Consider the following 15,452-nt stretch of genomic DNA (forward strand, 5'->3'; position numbering starts at 1 on the left):
CCCACAATCCCCTTGGCCACAGCAACAGCATGTAAGCGGGTAAGACTTATAAGTTCGGTGCCACTTACCGGTCACGCCAGCATCTCTCCGGCTGCCCGGCTCTGGGTCAGCCCGACTTCTGTAGCATTCTGCAGGACTTGCATGCGCAATTTTCCTGGTAGACACTCAGAAGTCCGGATCGCCGGTCTCCATCTACCACACACAGAAGGGACCATTTAGGAGTTTGTGTGCCCTTTGCAAACCCCATGAGCACCAACCCAAGGGCCCTGTGTCCCCGCCCCCTGGCTCTGGGAGGACGTATTGAGAGAGGAGAGACAGAGGTGCCTTTTCTTCCTCTGGCTGATCCCACTCTGCCTCTGGCCTCTGGCCCAGGAAGCTGAGTCGAGCCTCTTGACCAGAATGTTCTCCACATCCCCAGGCAAATGCTCACATTTTAAGAACTCCAAAGGGTCTTTCACTTAAAAAATAAAAAGGAGGGGCTGGCATTGTGGACATAGCTGCACCACCTGCAGCACCAGCACCCCATATAGACGTAAGTTCGATTCCCAGCTGTTCCACTTCCGATCCAGCTCCCTGCTAAGGCACCCGAGAAAGCACCAGAGGATGGCCCAAGTCCTTGGGTCCCTGCACACTCATGGGAGACCCAGAAGAAGCTCCTGGCTTCAGCCTGACCCAGCCCCGGGCATTGCAGTCATTTGGAAAGTGAACCAGCAGACGGAAGACCTCTCTGTCTCTTTCTCTGTAACTCTGCCTTTCAAATAAATAAAAAATAAATCTTAAAAAAAAAGAAAAACTAACCATGTACCAGCCTGTCTCCCCTGTCAATCGGTGACCATTCCTTTTTCCCCCTCACCTCCTACATCACATGCTCTCCTACAAAAAGGGTCCTACAGCCTCCCAGTCTGAATTCTGGATATGACACCAATCTGAATATGAAATTCCCATATGACCCCGTATGTCATCTGAACTGCTTTTTATCAGTATCTTAGCTTTTTCAAGCTCAGCTGCATATATCTTGTTTGTAAAGACAGAAAACATGGGCCGGCGATACGGCTCAATAGGCTAATCCTCCACCTGCGGCGCCGGCACACCGGGTTCTAGTCCTGGTTGGGGCGCCGGATTCTGTCCCAGTTGCCCCTCTTCCAGGTCAGCTCTCTGCTGTGGCCAGGAAGTGCAGTGGAGGATGGCCCAAGTGCTTGGGCCCTGCACCCCATGGGAGACCAGGAGAAGCACCTGGCTCCTGCCTTCGGATCAGCACGGTGCGCTGGCCGCAGCGTGCTGGCCACGGCAGCCATTGGCGGGTGAACCAACAGCAAAAGGAAGACCTTTCTCTCTGTCTCTCTCTCTCACTGTCCACTCTGCCTGTCAAAAAAAATAAATAAATAAAAGACATAAAACATGATGCAAACATTGGGTAAAGCTCAAGGTCCCTCTGACTACCACCGCTATCGCCTATATCCTCAGTAGGGTACACACTGTTATAATTTGCACTCTGTCTTTCCAGATTGCTGCTATGAATTCTAATATTTGTTTCCCAAAGAAATGTTTGTTGTGTGTTCATTCTTCTTGCTTGCTCCATTCTTAGGATGTCTTAAACTCCCTATTCCAGGATAAGACTGTCTCATTCTCTGTTCCCCAGTGTTTCCATGGTATTTCATAGTCTCAGCTCCTCGCCAGGCTCTGTAACTGGCCTCTGCCTTTCCTACCAGCAGCCCGCCCCTTCCCAGGCAGGTGTCACACACGTCCCTTCCTTCCCATCTATGTTCACCTTGGTTTTCTGGCCTGGAGTCTCCTCCTTGTGTTTCTCCAGTACTTGTTACTCTCAGGCCTGGATGTAACACAACTGGGCTTCATCCCAACTACTCTCTCAAGCAAACCATTGAACTTGACTTCCTTATGTATAAAACAGAGTGACTATGAACAATACCCATCTCCAAGGATTGTTCTAAAGATCAAGTGAGGGGCCAGCACTGTGGCACAGTGGGTTAGTCCTCCGACTGCAGTGCCAGCATCCCATGTGGGCGCCAGTTCGACTCCCAGATGCTCCTCTTCCGAGTCAGCTCTCTGCTATGGCCTGGGAAAGCAGTAGAAGATGGCCCAGGTTCTTGGGCCCCTGAATCCACATAGGAGATCCGGATGAAGCTCCTGGCTCCTGGTGTTTGATCAGCTCTGGCCATATCGGACATTTGGGGGGTGAATTCAGCGGATGGAAGACATTTTTCTTTCTCCCTTCCTCCCTCCCTCCCTCCTTCTCATTGTCTATACCTCTACCTCTCAAATAAATAAATAAAATCTTTTTAAAAAATCAAGTGAAATAAATCACAGAAAGCATTGGTCCCCTGCAGGTTACTTACTGTATACTCAGTAACATCAACTGCCACCATTACCAAATTTTCATGCAGCCTTTAGTCTCACTGAAAAACACGTGAAGGAGTGCAACGTTGTGGATGCCGCACCTTACATACTCTTAGAGCTTACTGAGGGTGTGTCCATGTGGGCAATCCAGGTGCTGGTTCTAATCTTCCCTGGGCATCACCCCGCGTGGAGCAGGCGGCTGGTATCTACATCAACACCTGCTGCAGGTGTTGCAGCAGCAGGTGGCCTATGCGTCCAGTTTGGATTTCACAAAGCAGCACTGGAGGGAGACTGATAAAAAGCACACCTGGGGGCAGGGGTGTGACGTGACTGGTAAAGCCACTGCCTGTACCACTGGCATCCCATATGTGCACTGGTTCAAGTCTGGCTGCTCCACTTCTGATCCAGTTCCCTGCTAATGGCCTGGGAAAAGCAGCAGAGGATGGCCCAAGTGCACCCATGTGGGAGACCCAGAAGAAGCTCTTGGCTTCACATCAGCCCAGCTCCAGACGTTGCAGCCATCTGGGGAGTGAACCAGCAAATGGAAGAACTGTCTCATCCTTTTTGCCTTTGAAATAAATTAATTAATTTGAAAAGAAAAGCATGCCTGGCCTCACAGAGAAGGAGTCTGCCGTCAGTGGTCCTGTCTCTATCATTACCCTGCTGGTTTTCAGTCTAGAACCTTGTTTTAAAAAGATTCAATTATTTATTTGTAAGGTAGGATTACAAAGAGAGGGGACAGAGAGACAGAGAGAGAGAGAGAGAGGGAGAGGGGGGCAGAGAGAGAGATGTTCTGTCCAAATGGTCACCACAGTCAGGATTGGGCCAGGCAGAAGCCAGGAGTCAGATGCTTCTTCCAGGTCTCCCATGTGGGTGCAGTCCACTGTTTTCCCAGACACATTAGCAGTGAGCTGGATAGGAAATGGAGCAGCCAGGACTTGAACCCATGCCCCAGCCTAGCCCTAGCCTAGCCGTGCCCTCCTAACCTCAGACTGTAAAAGATGACTCTTGAAGTATTTTTTCACTTTTTCCTTTCCATTTTTTCTTTATATTAATTATATTGGAGAAAGGTGCCATCATTTATCCCTCTAAAGGAGAGAGGAGAAAGAAGAACCTCCGAAGGAAACCACACTACTGCTATCAGAGTTCCCCTCTGTGGCAGGGCTGCCCAGTTGAGCAGCTGCAAGCCCTATGTGGCCACGGATCACAGGTCCAAATAAAAATGTGCTAAGAGTAGAAACGATGCACCAGGTTTTGAAGACTTGGCACAAAAAGATGCAGAATAAATAAATAAATGATAAGTTTCCATATTGATTACATGTAGAAATATTCTGAAATAGTAGATCGAATACAATATATATATTTTAAAATTATTTATGTATTTGGAACACACAGAGAGAAAGAGAGCATGAGAGAGAGAAACACTCCCTTTAGCTGGTTCACTCACCAAATGCCTACACAAAATGGCAGAGATGGGGAGAGGGGACAAACGTGGATAACCTAACTATTGGCTTTACCATGTGGTCAGATGCCTGTTCCTAAATAAAATACATTTTAAAAAATATTTTTATTGGGGCCAGTGCTGTGGTATGGTGGGTTAAAGCCACAGCCTGCAGCACTGGCATCCCGTATGAGTGCTGGTTCAAGTCCTAGATGCTCTACTTCTGATCCAGCTCCCTGCTGATGCGCTGGGGAAAGCAGTGGAAGAAGGCCCACATTCTTAGGTCTCTGCGTCTACATGGGGGACCTGGATGAAGCTCCTGGCTCCTGGTTTTGGACTAGCCCAGCCCCGCTAGTTGTGGTCATTTAGAGAGTGAGCCAGCGCATGGAACACCTCTGTCTCTCCCTGTCACTCTACCTTTCAAATAGATAAATATTTTTTAAAAAAAATAAAAAAGATTTTTATTTTTAATTTATTTGAAAGGCAGAGTGACAGAGAGAGAGGGAAGGAGGGAGAGATCTGCCATCCACTGGTTCACTCTCCAAACACCACAACATCCAGGCCTGGGCCAGGCTGAAGCCAGGAGCCAGGAGCTTTATCCGGGTCTCCCATAGGGATGGCTGGGACACAAGTACTTGGGCCATCTTCCACTGCTTTCCCAGACACATTAGCAGGGAGCTGGATCAGAAGCAGAGCAGCCAGAACGCGAACCCATGCTCTGAAATGGGATACCAGCGTCACGGGCTGCAGCCTAACCCACTGCACCACAATGGTAGCCCCCAATAAAATATAATATTAAAGCTAATTTTACTTCTATCTTTCAACTTTTTAAAAATGTGACTACAAAAAACATAAAATGACAACGTGGCTCAGGTTACATTCATATTTTTATTAGACAACGTTGCTCTACAGAAGAGTCCCCAAAACCCTACTGGTTACCAATCCCCCTTGGCCAGCCTGGTAAATTTGCCATATTCTTCAGACAGACAGACAGACACACACACACACACACCACAGAAACAGATTCACAAACACAGACAACACACAAACAAATATACACAGTGATACTCTACACACACACACACACACACACACGGGTCACTGGGCCTACAACACCTTAACCTCTGCTGCCCCCTCCTGTCACCATCCTGCAAATCTTTTTAACATCTCAGATCACACAGCCAGGCTCTGTGCTGACTGCTTTTCTCCCTTTATCATCATAGCAAGGTATTGTTTTTAGATATATAGCATTCTTTTTTAGGTTTATTTATTTGAAAGGCAGAGTTACAGAGAGAAAAGGGAAGATAAAGAGAGAGATCTTCCAGCCACTGCTGCACCAGCCCGGAGCCAGGAGCATCATGCAGGTCTCCCATGTGGGTACAGGGGCCCAAGCACTTGGGCCATCTTCTACTGCTTTCCCAGACCATAGCAGAGAGCTGGATTGGAAGTGGAACAGCTGGGACTCAATCTGGTATCCATGTAGGATACTGGCACTGCAGGCTGGGGCTTAACTCGCTGCACCACAGCATCAGCTCTGAGGGTGGCATTCCATGCTCACTTCCTAGTTGGGACAGGTGAGTGCCCTGCCTGACACCACGCACTGGTCGGTCACCCCGTCGTGCCCCTCTGACCCTGTGGTGGCTCTTGCCACTGCTCTCCAGGTCTGCTCAGAGTTCCTGATCACGTGGGTCCCTTGGAACACTCACTGTTGGGGCCGGCGTCCTGGTGCAGCAGGTTAAGCTGCCACCTGTGAAGCCAGATGGTGGAACTGCTTCGGCCCATGCCACCAACATGAGAGACCCTGATGGAGTCCCAGGTTTCTGGCTTCAGCCTGGCCCAGCCCCAGCTGTGGCAGGCATTGGGGAGTGAACCAGAGGATAGAAGAGCTCTCTTGCTTTCTGTCTGTAACTCTTTTAAATAAATACCTAAATCTTAAAAATATATATATATATATAAGGTCTAACATTTAACTGCCCCAGTTTCTTGGTCTTAGTTCAGGCGTCTTGCTCGGGGGACACAGCCTGCTCATCACTGAGTCATTACTCTTTTGATGACTGTGTCACCCGCCAGAGTCCCTCGGACAGCCAAGATGTTGCAGTGTCCACAGGAAGTCACAGGTGGAGGCCGCAGTCAATACTGGATTCATGTACAGCCTGTGCTCTCCTTATGCAGCATCCTCTCCACTGAAGACGTTGGTGGCTGAGATGGGAATTGCCTTAATTGCTCCCAGGTGGGACCGGCAGGCCTCGGCAAGCCGGCTGGAAGTGCCACTCCCCCTCAGGTAGAGGTCAGTGCCCCTCTCTGTCAGCTGCCCCCCTTCACCTCACTGCCTGCTCCAGCCATGTCCCTCAGGGCATCCTGCTTCTCCCCTTCCAGGCCACCGCAATCAAGTGACTATCGTAATAAAGGGAGTCACAGGACATTTTTTGGATTCCCAGCACTCATAAAAGGCACGCTGTCACTGTACTGTGGTCTATTACGTGTGCAACAGCATGAGATCCAAAAGCACAAAACACACCTTAACCAAAAAATACCTTGTTGCTAAAAAAAAATGCCAACAATCATTACCAGTTGTTGGAAAAACAGTGCAGATAGACCTGCTTCATAGAGCACCACCCCCAGCTGAAAGCCACACATTTGTACAAAGACCTCCACCATTGGCAAAGCATGACAAAGTCAAGTGCAGCAAAACGAGGTATGCCCTGTATTTCCTGCAGCCTCCTGGAACAGAGAGCGTGGGCAAACACGTCCCGTTGGAAAAGTAGGCTCCTGTGTTCCTGTGTTTGCCCCAGGCTAGAGCTTAGGAAAGACAGCAAACAGGTGCCACGTGACTGCTCTGCGTGCTGCCCACAAACCCAGTCTCCCCATTGCTGCACGGGCATTTGGCCAACTCTCCTGTCACATATTCCTGTGTTTTGTCCACTTTAGATCTAAACTTTTGAATGTCTAAGTCAAGGCTAATTTTTTTTTTTTTTTTTGACAGGCAGAGTGGACAGTGAGAGAGACAGAAAGGTCTTCCTTTGCCGTTGGTTCACCCTCCAATGGCCGCCGCGACTGGCGCACCGGGCTGATCCGATGGCAGGAGCCAGGTGCTTCTCCTGGTCTCCCATGGGGTGCAGGGCCCAAGCACTTGGGCCATCCTCCACTGCACTCCTGGGCCACAGCAGAGAGCTGGCCTGGAAGAGGGGCAACCGGGACAGAATCCGGTGCCCCGACCGGGACTAGAACCCGGTGTGCCGGCGTCGCAAGGCAGAGGATTAGCCTAGTGAGCCGTGGCGCTGGCAGGGCTGATTTTTTTATTACATGGAAAACACCACTGTATTAGAGTTTTCTTTCACTTTTGCTGTGTGTATGCGTGTGTGTGTGTAAGGGGTTAGAAAACCAACGAGCTGAAATGCTTTGATTCTCAAACTGTTTTCTCCGGACTGTAGCTTGGCCTGCACCTTATCTTCTGCATTTTGCTCTTTCTGCGATGTTTTCTTTCCTGAACCAGCCGTGGAGAGTTTTTGCGACAACCAGAGTTATTAGGCAGCAGTCTGATTCAAGCGCGCCCTCTACTGTTGGTACAGGGAAGTGTAACTCGTGGTCTGAGTTGCCTTGGAGAAGTGGTGCTGGGCTTTGTCTTCCCACTTGCATACCCTGTGAAAATGTCTGCAGGCCCTTAGTTTTATTCCTTGTGCCTTCTTGCTCAACAGGTGGCAGGTGTCCTCCCTCAGACGTGCTCCACAGGCCGTCCCATTTCCACTCAGGATGGGCTCTGTCTTTGTGGGGTGCCCCTGTCTGGGCTTGCTGTCACCCCAGGCTCTGTGAGCTCCAGTTTTCCAGCCCCCTGAGCCTGACATTCTGCACCGAAGCAGACTCCAGCACCTGCCTGGATGGACCAGCGTGCTTGCTAATCTCACTTTTTAAAAAATGTATTTATTTGAAAGGCAAAGGCAGAGAGTCTTCCATTCACTGGTTCACCCCCCAAATGGCCACAATGGCCAGAGCTGAGCCAATCTGGAGCCAGGAGCTTCTTCCAGATCCCCCAGGCAGGTGCAGAGGCTCAAGCACCTGGGGCCATCTTCTACTGCTTTCCCAGGGCATAGCACAGAGCTGGATCAGAAGTGGAGCACCCAGGTCTCCAACCAGTGCCCATATGGGAAGCCGGCACTGCAGACAGTGGCTTTACCCACTACGCCACAGCACCAACCTCACTTATCTCACTTTACAAGACCTTACAAGTTGGTAGAATTCTGTGCTTCTTAGGAATCCTGAGGGTACAGGCAAGCAGCATCTGTATTTGTTGATTTGGGTGAATTTTTCTTTGTAAGCCATGGGAAGAGATTTGGATCTAGGCAATCATCATTATTCTACAATTCAGACTGCTCCATATTGAAATGACAGCATTTACTGCGTTAAAAAACTTCCATTTTTAACAGAATACATGTACTCACAATATAGGCATTTCTTAGCACAAGTAAATGTAACTTTCCAAACAAGAAACTCTGCGTAGTCTCTCTCTCTCTCTCTCTCACACACACACACACACAGCCGGGATTCCTTTCACAGAAGCCACAATTTTTTTTTTTTTTTTTTTTGACAGGCAGAGTGGACAGTGAGAGAGAGACAGAGAGAAAGGTCTTCCTTTTGCCGTTGGTTCACCCTCCAATGGCCGCCGCGGTAGCGCGCTGCGGCCGGCGCACCGCGCTGTTCCGATGGCAGGAGCCAGGTGCTTCTCCTGGTCTCCCATGGGGTGCAGAGCCCAAGTACTTGGGCCATCCTCCACTGCACTCCCTGGCCACAGCAGAGAGCTGGCCTGGAAGAGGGGCAACCGGGACAGGATCGGTGCCCCGACCGGGACTAGAACCCGGTGTGCCGGCGCCGCAAGGTGGAGGATTAGCCTGTTGAGCCACGGCGCCAGCCAACAGAAGCCACAATTCTTGATTGTCTTCAGCCATCACCCGAACAGGCCAAGCTTCCACCCTGACTATTCCCAGCACCTGCGATACACCTGCCGTTCGGAATAAAAGACAGGTCTCCGGCCAGGTGCCTAGGGCAGAGGGGCAGCCGGCTGTTTTGGAGCATAGCTCTCCTGCACCTCACGCCTGCCCGCCCTGCTCAGATGCACAGGGCCGGCCTCTCGCTGTTTTCATCTTCTTCCGCGGATGCGGCAGGCTCTGCCATGTTCCGCCATGCCCCGTCTCCCACACCAACCCAACCCACCCTGACTCCACCCTGTCCAGGTCTCTAGCTCTGGGGGGGGGGGGGAGCTTTTTCTGGGAAAAGGACAGCAGGGCTGGAAATCAATCTTTCTCTCTCTCTCTCTCTCTCTCTCTCTCACACACACACACACACACGCGCGCACGCCCGCGTGCACTCCAGTCTGCACAGCTCTAGGCCTGCAATGGCCCTGATGCCTCTGGTGGGATGGCTCCCAACAGCACCAGCCCTGGTTGTCCACAGGGTCAATGTGAAAAACGCATCCCCTCTGGCTGTCCCCTCCCCCCAGAAACTACATGTTCAGGGGGTCTGCTTGCAGGGGACTCGGACTAGAAGCTCCTTGGCTGGGGGCCTCACCCCCAATTCCCAGAGCCTCTACCTGGACAGGTATCTCCCAGGTCAGACCCCACACTGTGTCCCCATCCAAAGAGGTGAGAATGACATTCTCCAGAGGGTCCTAAGGAGAGATGGCTGAGGACCCCTGGTGTGGCCACGACAAGCCTGCCCAGGGACATCTCTGTGTTTGCAGAATAAATGAATGAGGAGGAATTTGGTTTGAGAAAATCCCATTAATATAAACCCTATTTAGGCAGGTGGATGCCTCCTGTTACAACCATGCTGTGGTAGAAAGATCTGTTGTTGCACTCCGATGTGACACGGTGCTAAAGCCACCAGAGTGCGAGGACCCAGACTCCGCAGCACCCCTCCCACTGCCACCTTGGGGCTCTAGAAAGCCCACCACGGGGGCTGGCTTGGTGGCGTGGTGATTTAAGCTGCAGTGTGTGATACCGGCATCCCCTGTATGGATTGCCACTTCACGTCCCGGCCACTCCATTTCTGATCCAGCTCTCCACTAATGACCTGGGAAAGCAGCAGCAGATGGTCCAAGTGCTTGGGACCCTGCCACCCATGTAGGAGGCCCGGATGGAGTTCCGGCTCCTGCCTCCTGGCTTTGGACTGGCCCAGCCCCAGCTCCAGCTGCTGCAGCCACTGGGGGAATGAACCAACAGATGGAAGATCTCTGTCTCTCGTTAACCAGCCTTTCAAATAAACAAACATATCTTAATGAGAAAAAAAAAAAAAAAACCAACCACTGGCTACTGCCTGTCCCCAGCTGCTGGCTGGGAGCCCCTGGGAGTGGCCACGTGGAGATGGAACTAGCTGAAGCTCATCTTCAGGCCCTCCCTTTGTCACAAAGCCGGCAGGCACCTCAGGCTCCTTCTGTTGTCGGCCTGAGCCTGACATCCCACACCCAGGCAGGCGGTGGGTCCTCTCACACACTCGCCGACTGCCCATGCCACAAATACCCCTGTGCACCAAATGAGACATGCCTTAACCATGAAGACCAGGGATGGATCCACCCGAGTCACATTTCCCAGGAGGCCTGAATGGCATACAAAGCCCAGGCCTCTGGCTCATGGCAACCAAGAGCAAGGGAGGCATTCAGAAGCTGGGAGAATTAAGATGATCATTCACCAGCAGAATCACTGCTTTTGCAGATTCTTGGGGAGATCAGTTAATTCAATCAACAGTTATTTTCGTAAACCTGTTCTCCAGCGATCATCAACATTTTAAATATGTATTTCAAGCCTGAAATTGGGTTTCACCCACGTGGGTGCAGGGGCCCCAGCACTTAGGCCATCTTCTGCTGCTGTCCCAGTGCATTAGCAGGGAACTGGATTGGAAGTGGAGCAGCCAGGACTCAAACTGGTGCCCATATGGGATGCGGGTGTCACAGGCAGTGGCTTAACCTTCTGTGCCACAACACTGGCCCGACGGAGCTGATTTTTAAAAACAGGGGCTTATCTGAAAGGTAGTCCGGCCCCTGTGCCCGAGTCGCCTCCCTATCCCGGGACTGCAATGCTTGTCCGACCGTGGGAGGGCGTCTGTAATCCAGAGCTTCAGGCATCTTCGCCTCTCGGCTGCAGGGAGCATTCTAATTGCAAGCCCGGGGTTCCTGCAAATCGGCTACACAGTACCTCGACATATCAATCTTTTTTAAATATTTATTTATTTAAGAGAGTCACACAGAGAGAGGGAGAGCCAGGGGAAATATCTTTCTTGAGAAAAACAAAACACCAGGGCGTCATCTTCCTTTGAAGTCCATTTCCTCATGCATCGGAGTGTGAAGATGTCCGATTTCCAAGGCTGCTCTTCCAAGCAGATCCCAAAGCCAGGGCAGCAGTAGCCTGACCACGCAATCTCTGCACGGTCACTTCTTCCCAAGGCCTACTCGGTGCTGGCTCTCGGCAACCATGAATGCTTTCTGTGACAGCAGCCACTGGGGCGGCGGCCAGGGCCTGCTGGTGAGCAGCCTTCTACTTCTCCGGCCTTCTCGTGTTTGGGGAGGGTCTGTGTGACCAGGTTTCAGGCAGCCAAATAGGAGTGGAAGTGACTTACACCAGCCTTGGCCACAGCATGGAAACCGTCTCACAGGAGAGGCTGTGGCGCAGCAGGTGAAGCCGCCACCTGCAACACCAGTATCCCATACGTGTACCGGTTCCTGTCCTAGCTGCTCTGCCTCCGATCCAGCTCCCTGCTAATGCACCTGGGAAAGCAGTGGAGGATGACCCAAGGGCTTGGGCCCCTGCACCCACGTGGGAGACCCAGGTGGAGTCCCAGGTTCCTGGCTTCAACTTGGCCCAGCCCTGGTCGTTGCGGCCATATCTGGGGAGTGAACCAGCAGATGGAAGGTCTCTTTCTCTCTCTCCCCCCCTCTCTCTGTAACTCTGCCTTTCAAATAAGTGATATTTTAAAAATAAATAAATAAAATCATCCCACGTGTCTGCAGCCTTCTGTCTTCTGCAATAGCCTTATAAAACGTCTGCTATGGTTAGGATGCTGAATCCACCCAAAACGCCCAGGTATTAAGAGGCTTTGTCCACAGCGGGAAGCTACCAGGAGGTGGTACAATCTTTAATGGGTGGGGCCTACTGAGAAGTCCCAGGGTCACTGGGGGCCGTGTCACTTTAAGACAGTTCCTGTGAAAAGATCATCATGAAAGCTTGACTTTGGCTCTGTGCTCCAGCTGGAACTGCACACTGTCACTCCTGCACGAATCTCTCCTGTGATGTGCTGCCATCCACCACCCTCAGCAGAGGCCAAACCAGTGGGGGCCACCTAACCCTGGACTTGAACTTCCAAAACCACCAGCTAAACCAATTGCTCTCTCCTTCCCACGTGGCCTGCCTTGGGTATTTTGTTACACGCTGCAGATGACGTGCATCAAGGTGCAAAGAGCCTGGGTCCCTGAGTCACCACCTGAAGAGGAGCTGCCCACCCTACACTGGCTGCACAGATGCGCTGCGCCCCTGGATTCCGGGGCTTCTCTGCTCTCTCCTAACCCATGACGCCATCTGGCTAAGGCTGCAGTCACCGCCTAACATTCCATTACGAGGAGGCCTGGAGTACAATGAACAAAAGCCTTTCCTCCTGGTTCAAGACCTCTGTGACTGTCCCTATTGCTTTTTTTTTTTTTTTTTTTTTTTTTTGACAGGCAGAGTGGACAGAGAGAGAGAGACAGAGAAAGGTCTTCCTTTTGCCGTTGGTTCACCCTCCAATGGCCACTGCAGCCGGCGCATCGCGCTGATCCGAAGCCAGGAGCCAGGTGCTTCACCTGGTCTCACATGCGGGTGCAGGGCCCAAGCACTTGGGCCATCCTCCACTGCACTCCCGGGCCATAGCAGAGAGCTGGCCTGGAAGAGGGGCAACCGGGATAGAATCCGGCGCCCCGACCGGGACTAGAACCCGGTGTGCCGGCGCCGCAAGGCGGAGGATTAGCCTGTTAAGCCACAGCGCTGGCTCCCTATTGCATTTTTTAAAAAAAGTTTCTAAGATATTTATTTGAAAGGCAGAGTGAGTGAGTGAGAGTGGGAGGGAGAGAGAGAGAGAAAGAGAGAGATCCTCCATCTGCTAACCTACTCTCCAAGTGGCCACAAGCACTTGGGCCATCCTCTGCTGCTTTCCCAGGTGCACCAGCAGGGAGCTGGATTGGAAGCGGAGCAAATGGGACTCGAACCAGTGCTCACATGGGATGCTGGCATGGCAAGCGGTGGCTTAATCTGCTATACCATGACGATGGCCAGGTCAGGCTGGGGCTTGAATCATTTTAAAATGTGGAGTGCATGCCACTTGCCAATCACAGTTAAATATCAGATACACTCTTGTAATCTTCTCCTTTGTAGTAGGGGCTGTTCCCATTCCCCTTTCACAAAGGAAGAACTTTGGCTCAGAGAGTTCCGTGGTCTGTCCAGAGATGCACAGTGGAGTCACCAGGGTGCAACTTCGGCCACCTGGCTCCAGCCCACATGCACTTACTTGCACACCGGGCTCCCTCGCCACCTAGCCTTTGCTCTCGGCAGAGCGTTGGACACTACCCCTAATGCTGTACTGGCTGCTGAGTGACACCCATGACTGACAGCTGGCTTGCTCTGCTCTGCTACACCCAGAGCTCAGAGGCTGGCAGGGCACGTGACATCTCGGCACTCTCTCCCCTTCTGACTGTATTTTCAAGGAGGCGCTGCTTCTTCAAAGCTTTTCAGTTCATGGGGCGGGTGCTTATTAGTTCATGGGGCACAGCAGAGGAAGCCACCACTTGGGACACCTGCATCCCACCTCAGAGTGCCCGGTTCAAGTCCCAGCTGCTCTGCTTCCGAACCAGCTCCCTGCTAATGCAGCTGTTCGGCCCAAGTACTTGGGTCCCTGCCACGTGTGTTGAAGACCCAGACAGAGTTCCAGGATTCAAGCCTCAGCCTGACCTGGCTCCAGCTGACAATTCCTCTCTCTCTCAATATCTCAGTCAGTTGGCAGTTCAGATAAATAAACCTTTTATAAAAACTGATGGTCATTATGGGAAGCTGTCTCTGCAAAAAGACCCCAGGCCATGCTGCTATTTTAATGTTCTCCATTTCACAGAATTCTAAGCATTATACAGTCTTAAAATTACACAGCTGCAGCATGATGGAAGAAATTTTTCAAGCAGTATATTCTGTATTAACAAACCAATATCTGAACTACATTACACTCTGGACCAAGAGTTGAATCAATGAGGCACTGGTGCTTGGAATTTTCATCTTTTGCATCTTCCTGAATTGTTCAAACTGTGTGTACAATGAGTGGGTATTACCCTCATAATCAGAAATAAAAGCGACTGTCTGTTAATGAGGTGCTAACAGGAAGGAAAACTCCACTACCACAGAAGCAACAACCCAGCTTCCTTCTGGCGAATGCTCTGACATACAGGGGGGTTTGCTGTGCTTGAGCAAACCTGAGATTGATGTCTTCCTACAAGCACGAAACATGCTGATTCCAGCAAAAACTAAACCAAATGCATTAACTTGAGCTTTGTAAGCAATAACTGTGATGCATGTTTATCTAATGTTTGTTTATTTTCATCTACTTGGGGGGGGCGGGCAGACACAGGGAGGGAAACACATCCAACCACTGGTTCATTCCCCAAATGCCCACAACAGCAAAGGCTGGGCCAGCCTGAAGCCAGGAGTCAAGAACTCCATCCAGGTCCCCCATGTGGGTGGCAGGGGCCCAAGCAATTAAGCCATCATCTGCTGCCCCTCAGGGTGCATTGGCAGGAAGCTGGATGAAAAGCAGGGCAGCCAGGACTCAGGCAGGCATCCTAAGGGGCAGCTTAACCCTCTGTGCCACAACACCCACACCTGTGACGCTTTTGAAAGCTACAGCAGGGCCGGCACTGTGGTGCAGTGGGTAAAGCCGCTGCCTGCAGTGCTGGTATCCTACATGGCTGCTGGTTCGAGTTCTGGCTGCTCCACTTCCGATCTCGTTCTAGGCTATGGCCTGGGAAAGCAGTAGAAGATGGCCCAAGTCTTTGGGCCCCTGCACCCATGTGGGAGACCCAGAAGAAGCTCCTGGCTCCAGATCGGTTCAGCTCTGGCCATGGCAGCCAATTGGGGAGTGAACCAGTGGATGGAAGACCTCTCTCACTGCCTTCTCCTCTCTCTGTGTAACTCTGACTTCCAAATAAATAAATAAATAAATCTTAAAAAAAAAAAAAAAAAAAAAAAAAGCTATGGCATGGCCGCACTGTCCTAACCATCCAGGCCTCACTTTGGAAAATCTCAAAATGTTCAAATATGAAAAAAATACATGTATTCCTAATGCCTGGGTCTGGGGACACTGTTTTGAGGCTCCCGGTTGGCTACAGATTTCCATCATGGATATTCATTCCTCATTCAAATCCCAACTTCTGAGTTCTCTCGTCTCAGCATCCTGAGCAAGCTAGTTATGGCCTCTGAGCTTTACTTCCACTGACCCATGAGCTGGGGGTAATTAGAAGGCCCCAGCCACAAGACTGCTAAGAATGAGCTGCCCAGAAGAGCACTTAGCTCGCACCTGCTGCTTGGCTGGACTCAGTAAATAGTAATAATCCTAGGAATAGTAATTTTATGTGCATGTTGAATGCCAGGTCCCACTTGGACAC

The 15,452-nt window shown here is 51.1% G+C and overlaps 1 protein-coding gene across 1 annotated transcript in view; it reads right to left on the minus strand.

The window, feature by feature from the left end:
* Positions 1–15,452, minus strand: part of RIN2 (Ras and Rab interactor 2) — a 238,679-nt gene that overhangs the window by 202,950 nt on the left and 20,277 nt on the right. Inside the window, exon 2 of the mRNA XM_062203799.1 lies at positions 69–192. The gene's annotated coding sequence lies outside the window, so the exon portion shown is untranslated. The remainder of the gene's footprint in view (positions 1–68; positions 193–15,452) is intronic.

This window comes from Lepus europaeus, chromosome 10, assembly GCF_033115175.1.
Source record: "Lepus europaeus isolate LE1 chromosome 10, mLepTim1.pri, whole genome shotgun sequence".
NCBI classification, from domain to species: domain Eukaryota; kingdom Metazoa; phylum Chordata; class Mammalia; order Lagomorpha; family Leporidae; genus Lepus; species Lepus europaeus.